This window comes from Eufriesea mexicana, unplaced genomic scaffold (assembly GCF_001483705.2).
Source record: "Eufriesea mexicana isolate 0111107269 unplaced genomic scaffold, ASM148370v2 scaffold10591, whole genome shotgun sequence".
NCBI lineage: Eukaryota > Metazoa > Arthropoda > Insecta > Hymenoptera > Apidae > Eufriesea > Eufriesea mexicana.
The window spans coordinates 26,443-40,466 of NW_016918258.1; the positions used below are offsets into that span (position 1 = coordinate 26,443).

The 14,024-nt window shown below is 42.7% G+C and overlaps 3 long non-coding RNA genes across 3 annotated transcripts; all 3 read right to left on the reverse strand.

The window, feature by feature from the left end:
• Positions 1-256: 256 nt before the first annotated feature.
• On the reverse strand, positions 257-1,115 carry LOC108553473 (uncharacterized). Its single transcript, XR_001890634.1, has 3 exons — positions 904-1,115; positions 583-670; positions 257-510 (listed from the first exon to the last, which is right to left on the reverse strand). It is a non-coding gene; the product is annotated as an uncharacterized LOC108553473 (long non-coding RNA).
• Positions 1,116-3,869: 2,754 nt separating this feature from the next.
• LOC108553471 (uncharacterized) lies at positions 3,870-5,440 on the reverse strand. Its single transcript, XR_001890633.1, has 3 exons — positions 5,251-5,440; positions 4,916-5,171; positions 3,870-4,836 (listed from the first exon to the last, which is right to left on the reverse strand). It is a non-coding gene; the product is annotated as an uncharacterized LOC108553471 (long non-coding RNA).
• Positions 5,441-6,886: 1,446 nt separating this feature from the next.
• On the reverse strand, positions 6,887-7,548 carry LOC108553474 (uncharacterized). The gene is made up of 3 exons (XR_001890635.1): positions 7,434-7,548; positions 7,142-7,313; positions 6,887-7,027 (listed from the first exon to the last, which is right to left on the reverse strand). It is a non-coding gene; the product is annotated as an uncharacterized LOC108553474 (long non-coding RNA).
• Positions 7,549-14,024: the final 6,476 nt, after the last annotated feature.

Below are 14,024 nucleotides of genomic sequence, written 5' to 3' on the forward strand. Positions count from 1 at the left end.
CTATCTAACGCCGGGAACAGTTTGCAATGTAAGTCATAGTGGTTCTCGCGGTTTATTATAATGAGCGGGCCGGCTAGCTTTACACGGTTCTCTGGCACTGAGCCTGGCAATAAAACTATTTTTTCTTTCCCGCCACTTCCCCCCACCCACGCTCTAATCTTCGTCTCTGTCCCACACGGACAGCGTATGTACGAAATAAGTTGAAGTTACCTCTAACGATATCCTTATTTCAAACTTAACAATGAGAAAGTTTGCGTTGAACTTGGAGAAAATTTTAAGGGTATTCTTAAGCAAACAACTGCGAAAGCCACGCGATATCCAAAGGAAAGTTCCTCGCGTGCAGTATCCTGAATGCAAGTAGTCGCCAAGTGAAACGTTATTCTATTGTTTGAAATACGGTATCTTTCTTCACATTTTTCGAGGCACAGCGGATATAACGGAGTTTCAGCTTTCTTTTCATTTTCGATGGAAAACGTTCGAATGGAGCATACGAATGTTAGGAAATAATAACTGTAACAAACGAAAATGAAAATAAGGTTATGTACATATGTCATTCTTGTCTTAGAAAAATATATCTCTTACCGTGCGTATTTTTCTATCCATCAAGAAAGTATAAAACGCAAAAGTTTTATATCCAGATATAAAATGGAAGATACCAGGTACGTTGAAACTGTATGCAAACGAAATAAAAACAGAATTAAAGACGAGTAGCTTTATAAGCATTCTTTCGAACAAGTTTGTTATTTGCAAGGAGGTTATGATTGAAGATTGATGTCTTTAAAATACCGCTTTCCAACCATAACCTCGTTGAATTAAATTCCGTTCAACTACTACGCTTCGAGTAACAAAGAAATGCACGCAAAGCACGGGAGTTTCATAACTCGTGTATTATTCGTAACATACCTGAGAAATATAAACATGAAGGACCTGTTGCTCGTTGCAAGACGACAAAGCCAACTTTGAGAGCCTCCGTGGATCGCGGGATCTCTCGTAATCACGGTTTGTTACATTCTATCATAAATACATAACCACGACACACTTTTACGCTGTCATACTCCCAATCAAGATCAGATTTCGTAAATAGAGATCCACGAGGCACAGCGTAAATACTGAACGACTCCATGATACTTGTTACGAATGACGTAATTCGGTTTCGATCGCGATCGATTTACAACGTCGCGATTGTCGTCGTCGTTATTGAGAATAACGCCCGAAACGATCTGTTTTAATGTTTCGTGTCGTTGGAGGAAAAACGACTCGCTATACATTCGAATTTGATAATAATACGTAAAAATATGCGCAACGAAAATCCCATAAATGAAAACGTACGCATTCGCGATGCTAAACCTGGTGGCGCCACTGATGCGCAATTGGAATTATGTATCAACATTCGATACAAACGCACCAACCATCGATCATGTATCCTTGATGATTTAGAACCCGAAAATATCGCGTAAATTTGTGACGAGGCACAAAATGTTTCGCGTAGCTCATTAATCTCCTCACATTTACGCTGAAATGAATATTAATAAATCATCTCCTTTACATAACTGCCAGTAAAATTCCGGCATTAATATTTACGAGCATTCTATGCATTGTTATTCGACCGTGTTTAAAAGCAGTGATACTCAGGCCAGTGGAATCTGCCGGTAGAGAAACCGCGAAACTAGTTAACTCGTCTTGAAAAAATGATTTATCGTGCCGAGCTAATAACGTGCTAGCGCGGAAACAGAATGAAACGCCACCTCGTTTGGATCGTAGGAAATTTCGAACAGGCAGTTCGTTGCCATGTGCGATTCGTATCATGCGCATGGTAATACCATGACAATTTAAAGGGCGCACGATTACAAACGAATCCGATGTGGCACGTTAATTAAACTTAAACTTAACTCGCTGCTCGGTCGGAACGTACAGCTGCCAAAAGTATTACGAGAACTCTGACCGCGCAATCTAAATGCGCGTTGCCATACGGAGAAAGGTCGATGCGCACGGACAATACTCGTATTAGGTTATATCCACACTCGCAAACATCGCGTCTACGCGTGCGCGTACGTACGTATGTACGAATGTATGCGTGCACGTGCACGAGAGTACGCTTCACGCATTATAGGTAGTGAGCACTTGAGTTATAAGATTGCCATGGACACTTGCCAGGGTAATATCAAACTTCGAGGCTCCACCCAGAACCACCCACGCGTCCGTCTACTACGTCTACACGCACACGTGTTGTGTGCACATGCACGTGCCAAGACATACTCGTCGATCGCGATGGTAAGCTTCGTTATCACGCACGCCCACGTGTGAGCCTGATGCGTTGTGGCTTAACTCCTTTATGCTCCCTCAACCTATCTCCCTCTCTTGGCTCCCTTGGCTGCTACCTAGGGTCCCATCAACACACTATCCTAATTATACGCTATTGATGACACGAATTAACGAACGGCCTCGGAATAATTTATCATTATGGCAAATGATACCTTTATGATTACGCATGTACGTACGAGCATTCTATTGGATATTACCAATATATACATACCCATGTATTCCATAGAATCCGAGAATTTACTAAAAATCTGAATTCCATGGTAACCTCATAGTTCCTCTATGAAATTCCTAACCTAAAAATTTTTTAATCAAAATTCCATTCAAGTAGAGAAAATTTTTATCGACATCCGTGATACTAATCTCGAATAATTTCTCGTAATTAAATCATAGCCGAAGTGAAATCATACCTAACCTCAAATCAACATTGCACGATACACGTAGCAGACTGAAACGAAAGAATTTGTATTTCAGCAATTACTGCAGACTTCGTCGAGTCAGACCTTCGACCCGAAGAGCCTGATTTCGCGTAATTCTCGAGTAGTCACCTCACGAAGACCGTGTTCCTCCCTCGTGAAGCGTAAATGAGATTGGAAGGAAGAAAAGGGCCGCCGAAGGAAACGCGTGATTACGATAATTCAATCGAGGATCTTCGTCGTGCTGTCGCATCGGCAACGGGAGTGGAAAGCCCCGTCGTCGAACAAGGGGAAGAACCTTAAAGGATAGTTTGCTTATTCCGGTCACAATGTGAGTCACCGTCGACTTCGTTCATCCCTTCTTCGCCGCTGCAACCATCGACGTACTGACGCTAATGCATATTCAATGTTACACCCATGCCCGGAATATCCACAACGACGTCCCGGCTGCTCCCAGGCAGGACCCACTGTTACATTCTTGTTTACGAGATGACTTTTCAAATTCTCTAACACCTCTAATATCGCGAGGCTCTATACGAGTACCCGTTCCCCCCATAACGACCTATCTCGATAATAACCATAAGACGTTCCGAATCAGGTTAAAGAATGTTATTTACGATAGTACTCGGTCGAATTCAACGCATTTGTGAGCCAGCAGTTGAATTCTCACGATCAGGATAGCTTTTTCTTCTAGGAATCTCTAACTAGGGAAACTTTGAATTTTCCTAATTTTAATCCTTTGCAGATCCCTGTAAAAATTGTACCAGCGGATTCTCCGAGTCAAAAGCAGTCCAAACACACGATATAAATTAGGACCAATTTTAATAGTAATAATTACGTCAACTTGGACAGTCAAATGATGCATAATGACATAATAAAAATGGTTCGATTTATCAAGTGTTTGGACTCGTTTTAACCAGAAAAATTCCGGCAAATTATTGGTACTATTTTCAGAAAGATGAAATGAGCGGTGCAAAAATTATAATTTTCTTTACTGCACGTTTGCGAATTGTAATAGTACTATCTCCACCCGCCAATTGCATCAGGTTTCGCTGATTTCGAGGGCACGAATGCGTGAAAAGAGTGTATGTAAATTTAATCGAGGAAATTTTGGTGGAATTTAACCAAGCATAGCTATATTCGTACTAGGCTCATCGATATGAGACGGAATTTTCTTCTGGTTTTTATTATTCCTCTCGTATTTACGATTGTTCCGCGCTCTTACCGTGCACACAAAAGATTCCATCGCAATTTTTCAATAGTATTACGTCCATGAGGCGGATGATCGATTTCCCCGTGCCGGATAAAACCTTTCCTCAGCACATATTCTTTCACACGTACGTGCGTATACCTAGAATCCGGCTGCTTATTCCTCGGAGCTCCTTAATATTTCTCGGCACTTTCGCGGCGTGCCATATGAATTTCGTGCGGGCTCGATCCAAAGGAATAATAAGTTTCTATTCCAGCCTGTTTCACGGAATTTCGTGTCCGTGTTTCCACGGAATTGCATGCCTACGCCGCTCGCTTCCTCTCCCTGTCATTTGTCGTATTTTCCCGCCGCTTTATATCTCGCGTTGTTGAATTATTTTCCAGGATCGGACTCATTTTTCCCACCCATCTTTCTCTCTCTCTCTCCTCTCTCGTCGAAGACACGTTTTACACGCGATCGTATTCATCTCCAGCTACCCGTCCCGTCGTTGCATACTGAACCATTCGAGTGGCGTTTATTCCCCGCGCTATTTCGTCCACGATTCCCGGCAGGGGTGGCATTGCCAGGCCGGGCACAAATAACACGGACAGATAAATAAGAATCGCAATAAAGTAGCGAAATGGAGGCGTAGGGCAGTTAACATCGACGTAGTTGCGTCGTTAAACCGTAACTCGTGCCAAAAGTTCTCCACCGACAATTTCGCTCGTCGAATACGCTCATTAATATCTCATACCTAAAAACAGGACGTATTCTCTGCGGCGTACTAATTAAAACAAACATTTCCATTATTCCGTCATATTTGTTCGGACTGTACTATACACGTATGGGCATCGCGATGAATATTCCTTCCGTTTAATGGAGGATTAATGTACAGGAAGCTGTTGAAGGTCCCTGCAAGAAAGAGCTTCCATTTATATTATCGTATTTCATTTTCATTTAATTTCGTACCAATAATCTGTATCCTTCAAACCTTTGCTGTGGAATAACGAGTCTAACTCCCATGTTGGTTCTTGTCAAAATTTCAAGAAATTCTACAATTTTTGGATGAAATTTCATAGATGTATAGTGATCATAAATTCGTAAGACTGTATTTCATTTTTATCCCAATTCTTTTTCTTTATTATTCAGTCATACTTGTTCGGACTGTACTATACACATATGGGCATCACGATGAATATTCCTTCCGTTTAATGGAGGATTAATGTACAGGAAGCTGTTGAAGGTCCCTGCAAGAAAGAGCTTCCATTTATATTATCGTATTTCATTTTCATTTAATTTCGTACCAATAATCTGTATCCTTCAAACCTTTGCTGTGGAATAACGAGTCTAACTCCCATGTTGGTTCTTGTCAAAATTTCAAGAAATTCTACAATTTTTGTAAGAAATTTCATAGATGCATAGTGATCATAGATTCGTAAGATTATAGGTTAAGGTTAGGAGAGAATTTTTGACACTGTGCCCTTCTATTTAATTTATTTCTTCAAATGCCATTCCTCCATTTGTAGAAAGGCTAACTGTAAAAATGAAAATAAAACAATAAATGATAAATCAACAATGAAATTATATACCTTCGAATACTCAATTGCACGCGTGTTCTTCTTTTAATACCTTTTCTCTACACTACCGCCCTCTCTCTGAAAACCCAGAACCAGTCGTACCAACTTCGGAAAGTAAAGTACTGTGTAACAATTCAACGCTATTTCGTTTTTCTCCCAATTCTTTTCTTTATTATTCCAATAACAATTATATCAGGAAGACATAATCTTTGTCACGATGTATTAACCCTTTGCGCTCGAGAAGTGTTCTTCAGTGGCCATTTGATAAAATTTCGAAGCACGATATTCATAAGTATGTCAAATTTCAGATAATGTAACGGTGTGCGAGGTATCGAAATCAAATAATTCTACGTGTTAATTGTCATACGATTTCTTATTCCTGCTCAGAAAAATGTCTTCCACTTTGTAACAGAAAATCTTTGAACTCCTATCCTTCTTTGGCCAAAAAATTATCGTGTGCAGAGGGTTAAGTTCCCTTTCTCTCTAACTTTTTCCGGAAATCCCGCGAAGGTTTCGAGTCATCGAGGTACAGCAAATATTCCACATACAAGTTCGTAATTCGATTTCCAGACACGAGTGAAAAGAACGAGGAAATGATTTCAGGGGCCCAGTTCGAAGGTATGATGGTATCAAGGGTACTTAAGATGATGATCAATTCATTTGCTATCGCGTGCCTATAAGACATCGGGAAATTAAATGTAACTATATCTAAATGGAGAATCATCGCGGATCCCCGTTACGCTAAGGGTGGTTTGATCCTACGGAGAAAACCGACCCTTTTCCTTGGGATTGTTTCTCCGGTGGCTGGGTTATGTGCTTTAGGATAACGTTCCACGATCACGCGATGACTCTCCACCTTTTAACCCCGCAGCTAAGTACGTTTTAGTTACCCCTCGGTGAAAGCTACCCTTCCTTCTCTCAGCCCCCTTTCTCTCTTTCTCGCCGTATCCTAATACCCTCGGCTCGTACATCTTCATTCGCTCCGCCGTTTCTTAAACACTTAGATTTTATCACCGAGTGCAGCGTGTGTTTTACCACTGGAACATCGTACAGCGTCAGGTCCGTATGAAGCGAAGAGCACTTCGTTTCGTCATCCACCGAGTTTCGAAATGCGTAACATTTCGAATATTATCGTGTAACTAGAGAAAAATTCGTTAGCAATTTAATCGAACACGAAAGCACAGTAAATTAACCCTGGAACCGCACCCTTGTGTTCCCGGGGTTATTCGTGACACCGCATTTAGCTACCGTGCTGCGAAATAACATTTTCACGAGACCTGGAAGGCCCCAGAGGACCGAGCAAGAGTCAATGAACACATCGCGTCGATGCAGTTTCACGTTCTTGAATTTTCGAATTAATCGGGAACAACGGTGGGCGATTTTGATTAAAAAGTTACACGCACATCGCATTCGTCCTCGGTACTCATTAAAACGGAATTATGATCAAAAATCGCGTTGTCATGGCCGCGTCCCTCCAGAGAGGACAACAACGTCGACAGGATCGCAGTCGGGCCGATATCTTTGACCTATAAATTATAATATGTAAATCGGGAGAGAGCAGAAACATCGAGGGGTCTCGGTGCGCGCGTTCGCGGGGGTAGATAGGTGGTCTGGCAATTACAGAGGCTTACTGTACATACAAATTGCTAGATACTCCTGTCTTTCCAGCTTCCCTCTCTCTCCTTCTCCTTCTATTCATCGCAGCCTCTTTCTCTTCGGTACCATTTGCCACCCTACTCCCCGGTAGTCAGGAACGAGAAGCAACCCCCGTGCAGAAGCCTCGCAGGAGACGCAGTTATATGAAAGCAGCCACTAGAAGGGTATTACCAAAGTAAGAAGTCAGCTTGATGGCTTTCGCCGTAACTTGCTTTTTCGCTCCTATTCCTCTTCTCCTAATTCTCTTCTCCATAAACCTTTGTAGAGTGTCCTTACCGGGGTCGCGGGACCTCGCCGCCTTCTCCATAAACCTCGGTTAGAAAGCGCTTTAAAACGACACATCGGTAAACGCCGCGCATTTGCTTCCCCATGGCGACCTAAGAGGATTTCCTTCGCAACCCTTGCCCATGGTCCCAGGATCGCGCGTTGTCCGAGTTTTCCGTGGTAGAAAACTAAAACAGACGTATGTAGACACCTCGTTGGGATTCGGGTCAGCGTCGCGCAGTTGTCCCTGTTCTTTTGGCTACCTACGGAGCCCGGGAGGGGAACGAACGGCACAAGGAGACAGCGACAGACGGTGAGGAGGTGGATGCCGGACAAATTATCCACCTTCCTCATCCCTTCTCAGCTTTCCAAACCATCCAGCTATCCAGCCATCCTGCGGGACTGCCGGCAACCCCACGCCCTAATAGCTGCCTATGGGGACGCGATGGGACTCCCGATGGACTGGACGAAATCTCGTGCATTGTGCAATCCAGCCTCGACCCTTCTGCGCCCCTGTCCACCTCGCTGCCTCCCCTCTCGCTCCCTGCACAGTCGCGGAGGGGAAGAGTATATTCCTTCCAATTTGCCAGGGTTGTGCATTCGACGGAAGATCGAAAGATATTGGGGGAAGGAATTTTCTTTTTCTTCTCCTTCCTCTCTCCTTCCTCTACTTCATCCTCTCCGTTCATCTCCACCGTCCTATTCTACTTTCCCTTCCATCCCGATAAACGGCAGGCGATTCTTCCTGGCCGTGCACACAGGTGAAGCGTTATTACCATCCACCGAGCTTTATCCAGCGTTTCAAACGAACCCTTGGTAAACACGATGCTCTTGATGAGGCCTTGCTTCTTTTAACTCCTAACAGCGTCCGATTTTTTAAGGATTCGTGATATACAGCGAGAATCCTTTGGCGAGGGTGGGAAAAAGGCGATGACCACTTGGACCACGAGTTTGGCTACGGAGTAGATGAAGTAATTACTTTAGAACGGTGTCTTGGTACGATGGAATTGGTATCGTTGGTCAGGTATACAATACATCGATAGTAACTCACCAGAAGCTCCGGGAACATGTTGGGGTAGTTTTTATGCATCCACTTTATAGTCCGGACCTGGCACCAAGTGATTACCACCTGTTCCTGTCTATGGCGAATGATTTTGCTGGTGAAGAATTCGCCTCAAGAGAAGCTCGTGAAAATTGACTGTCCCAGTTTCTTGCCAATAGGGACGAGGGTTTCTAGGAGAAAGGAAAAATGGAATTACCTTTAAAATGGCAACAAGTTATCGAACAAAACGGTACATATTTGACCTAAATCGGATCATTTTAACTATGCTAAATAAAGCCTTCAATTTCATGCAAAAATAATTGATTTCTTTTTACTACACCTAATGTGTATAGTGGGGGCTTGCATGAAATATAAAATGCAATGTATATATAGTATGTTCTGTAATCTTTACTATTAAGTATTTCAAACAACTATGTTATACGAAAAGCAGGGGAAATTTTGTATCTACGTTTTGAAAGGAAAAATTCCCCTTTTCTTTCCTATCACTCGATTTCTAAATTTCAAAATTGAGTAGTCCACGTGATTCTTTGGTAAAATAATATTCGATCAATTTCAATATTCAATATTCGATTGGAAAAAGGTATTTAAGTTGTCATAAATAAATTGTTCGATTTATATTTAATTGAGGAGGAATAGAGGGTGCTTGGATAATTTCTGAATTATTACTGACGTCGTTACATCGTAAATTTGGAAATATTTTGCACCGTAATGAGAAACAAATTTCGAGATCAAACAGCCTTTTACATGGAAATGGAAATGTTCACATGGACGTCGAATAAACTACGGAAGAGAGACCATTGATCACCCGCCGCCATCTTTGAGGACACAGTGAACGAGTTTTGTTGGAGCTTCCTATTTCCCCTGTCAAACGATGAAACCGGTGACGAGCAAAAGGAAAACAGATTCGCTCGGTGTACTCGACGTAAACGATTTTCTTTATAGGTCGAATTAAGTCGAGTTTACGCGCCATGTGTCCGGGGCCCGGTTTTACGACGACCCGACTCCCGTAAACCCGTTGGTCAAATAATTTCCCGTGATATTGTAGCGGTAACCCTATAAAAGCACGATTTACTGCGAGAGTACACCCGTCACGCGGGATCATTACCGTATGCATAATTTTTATATCAGGATTATCGTCCTGTTCCGGGACGGTCGTGTAATCGCCTAATAAAACCCCGTTTTCATGAATACGCGTAACAACGTAGGCACGATGATTCGATTCGTCATTTTCTCATGTCAGTATCGAGATTACAATTACCGTAATTAAAATACTCAGGAAACAACGTATTCTTAAAAGCATGACACCCAAAATTTGTAGCACGTAGGGGGTCCAAAATTATAATTATCGGCGTTAAAATATCCGGAAAAAAATATTTCGATCCTCGAATACGTTACATACAATATTCTTGACATCCGTAAGGCCCAAAATTACAATTACCAGTAGTGAAATATAAAAGGAAGAATATTTCTTACTCTGGAGCGTAGGACACACAGATTTTTGACACCCATGGGGCCCAAAATTATAATTATCGGCTTTAAAATATCCGGAAAAAAGTATTTCGATCCTCAAACACGTGACATCCAATATTCTTGACGTCCGTAAGGCCCAAAATTATAATTACCAGTAATGAAATATAAAAGAAAGATTACTTTTTACTCTTTTTGACACCCATGGGGTCCAAAATTATAATTATTAGCATTAAAATATCCGGAAAGAATATTTCGATCCTCAAACACGTGACATACAATATTCTTGACGTCCATAAGGCCCAAAATTACAATTACCAGTAGTGAAATATAAAAGGAAGAATATTTCTTACTCTGGAGCGTAGGACACACAGATTTTTGACACCCATGAGGCCCAAAATTATAATTATGGGCTTTAAAATATCCGGAAAAAGGTATTTCGATCCTCAAACACGTGACATACAATATTCTTAACATCCATAAGGCCAAAAATTGCAATTACCAGTAGTGAAATATAAAAGGAAGAATATTTCTTACTCTGGAACGTAGGACACATAGATTTTTGACACGCATGGGGCCCAAAATTATAATTATCGGCTTTGAAATATCCGGAAAAAAGTATTTCGATCCTCGAATATGTGACATCCAATATTCTTGACATCCGTAAGGCTCGAAATTAAAGGCCCAAAATTATAATTACCAATAATGAAATATAAAAGAAAGATTACTTCTTACTCTTTTTGACACCCATGGGGAGAGGCCCAAAATTATAATTATGGGCTTTAAAATATCCGGAAAAAGGTATTTCGATCCTCAAACACGTGACATACAATATTCTTAACATCCATAAGGCCAAAAATTGCAATTACCAGTAGTGAAATATAAAAGGAAGAATATTTCTTACTCTGGAACGTAGGACACATAGATTTTTGACACGCATGGGGCCCAAAATTATAATTATCGGCTTTGAAATATCCGGAAAAAAGTATTTCGATCCTCGAATATGTGACATCCAATATTCTTGACATCCGTAAGGCTCGAAATTACAATTACCAGTAGTGAGATATAAAAGAAAGATTACTTCTTACTCTTTTTGACACCCATGGGGTCCAAAATTATAATTATTAGCATTAAAATATCCGGAAAAAAATATTTCTATCCTCAAACACGTGACATACAATATTCTTAACATTCATAAGGCCCAAAATTACAATTACCAGTAGTGAAATATAAAAGGAAGAATATTTCTTACTCTGGAGCGTAGGACATACAGATTCTAGACACCCATGGGGTCCAAAATTATACTCATCGGAATGAAAATATCCAAAACAGAATATTTCCTCCGTGAAACACATGATATCCACACATTCGTCACCCATAGCACCCGAAATTACATTTGCAAGCGATAAAATATACAAAAAGGAAAATATTTCGATCCCAAAGCACGAAGAACTCGACGTTACGAAGAATCCAATCTGGAACAAACAGAAAGAACGCATTATCACTGAGGAACGACATAATCACTCGAAAGACCGCGTGGCGGAAGTACATAGCCGCGAAACTCAAACGCCGAAGCGTCTTCGCTATAAAGAAGTTACAAACGTCGCACACGTCCACGGAAACGTCGGGGTACGAGAAGAAGGCTGCGAGTAACAACGGCCACGTCGTGGAAAAGCCGGGGAAATACAGCGCGAGGACGATTGCGGCGGGGCGGCAACGAGGGGGATCATTTGAGGAAGATGTAACACGCGGCCGTCTACCCGCTACGGCTCATAAAACCGCGCGTTTTATGCTGATGGCCCGCGTCTCGGAGACATTGGCACGAGGGAAGCGGAAAGGGTGCGGGACCGAGTGTGCGAGGAGGAAAAGCGACTCCGCGACGATCGGGGGGTGGCCAAGCAAGCGCGACCGGCCGAGTGAAAAAGCGACGCAGGCCGATGAGACTCGCCTCTCCGGAGATGACTTTGGCATGGGAGCCAAATGCAAACGGCAGGTGTTATCCGCGCGAAAATTCCGTCGGTTTTCCACGGCCGGAAGGGGGCTGCGAGGGCCCCGGTGTGCTCGATTACGCTGCAACCGATCGGCAGGGAAATACGAACCTACGTGACTATCGATAGCGTCGTTCGGCTGGCAACGAGCTTGCAATTTTAAAGCGGCCCCGACCCTTCAAAAATCCACCCTCGCTCTCTGACACCGCGTCCGACCATGCACGGCCACGAACTACTTACAGCCACTTTGCCCCGGCAAATCGATAACGGATTCGCCGTTGCGCAAATTATCGGGGTACCGTGAAATATTGCAGGAGCCCGGCTACCGATGAACCGAGACGTCCACCACGGTGTCGCTGTTTTTCAACCGCCCACGGCGTAATCACGGTGTAAAATTAACCATTTTAACGGGCTGCAGCCCGCGGCTTAAAAAGGTCTGTAGCGACCGTCATTCTCACACTCACCGCTAGGTGGATTCCGACTTCGAGGACTTTCTCGCAAGTCCTCGGAAAACCTCTAATTCCTATATATGTGGGAATGGAATAAGTGTGGCTCTGGGAAATGTCGAGTGTGTCTGAACTTAGAATGAAAGTGACCATGTGCGCAAGGATCGACTGCAAGGATTATTTATGGTAGAGTCGAGCGAAAGTTTAAGGATGCGTGCAGAGTGGTTGAAGTGCCTGGCCCACCGAGGTTGCGTGAGAAAGGAGCATGACTGGAGAAGAAAGTCAGGGTATGAATGAGGAGGATAAACGGTTTAAATAAGGGTGCAAGGGTGCAGGCGAAAGACAGTCCTTCACGGTCTTCAAGATAGCGTCTAACAAGTAAAAGTCGAGCGTAGCCGTAGCGAGTCTTTAGTTTCGTAGCCGATAATATAAGCATAAGTTTATTGTATTTTAAGAAGCAGTAAAGCAACGTTACTTTAGCCAATCCACACACCCCGATCTTACATATATATACAGAATCGAGTTGGGTGGATAGGCTAAAATAGTGCTGTTTCACTCCTTAATGGAATAAAATAAGCTTATACTTAGATTGACGGCTATGAAACAAAAGGGATTCGCTATGGGCACGTGGCTACAGGCCATATGGCTATGGGCACACTCTTGGAGACTGTTAAAGACTGTTGTAGACTCGAGACTGAAGACTGGAGTTGCCCACCCCCTTGTACCCTTATTTAAATCATTCATTCCGTCCTTTTCCATACCCAGCCTTCCCTTTCCAATCATGCCCCTCTCCCACGCAACCTCGGTGGGTACTTCAACCACTCTGGACGTATGCCTAAACTTTCACTCGACTCTACTATAAACATTCTTTACAGTCAATCCTCTTGCACACGGTCACTTTCATTCTAAGCCCAAACCAACTTGGCATTCTTTCAGGGCCGTACTTTTTCCAATCCCACATATATGTAGGAATTGTTTAGAAGGCAGCAAAACGACGGTGGTAGAGCATTCCTAGACTTCCACTCTTCATTTGCATCCAATACTTCCATAAACATCCTGTCCACACGATTGTCACGGCTCAAAGTCCCAATTCGTCGTAACTAAACATGACCAACTTCATGACTTCAGTCTGAGTCAACCACTGATAAGACTTTAATATATAGAACCCTCCGAAAATAAGACTCTTCACTCTTGATGTAGCATTCAACGCCATAAAGCTGATCCATTGTCTCAACATTGTAACATCTACCATAATAAATTGTGTAAAAAAGGATTATAACAAAGAAAGATAGTTGTTGAGCTACGATCCAATTGCTACCGGTTATTTTTTCCTTTCAACAGTCATTTTACATGACACGATCCTTGCACATGGTCACTCATCCTTCAGCACGCACTCCAGATAGTCCAAGTTGACTGTTTATTGTCCTTTATTTTCGGGGAAGGGCCCAAATATTCCCATGCTCTCCAGTCATACCTAGAACGAAAGACACTGTTACAGACGGCGACCTCATGCCCTAATCACCATTCCTAGATATATAACTTCCGGACCTTGGTATCCCAGTGTCTAAGGCAGGGTCTGCTAGAGTAGCCTTACCGATGAGTCCGCTAGTAGGCCCGGCACAAAACGCATCCCTTCCTT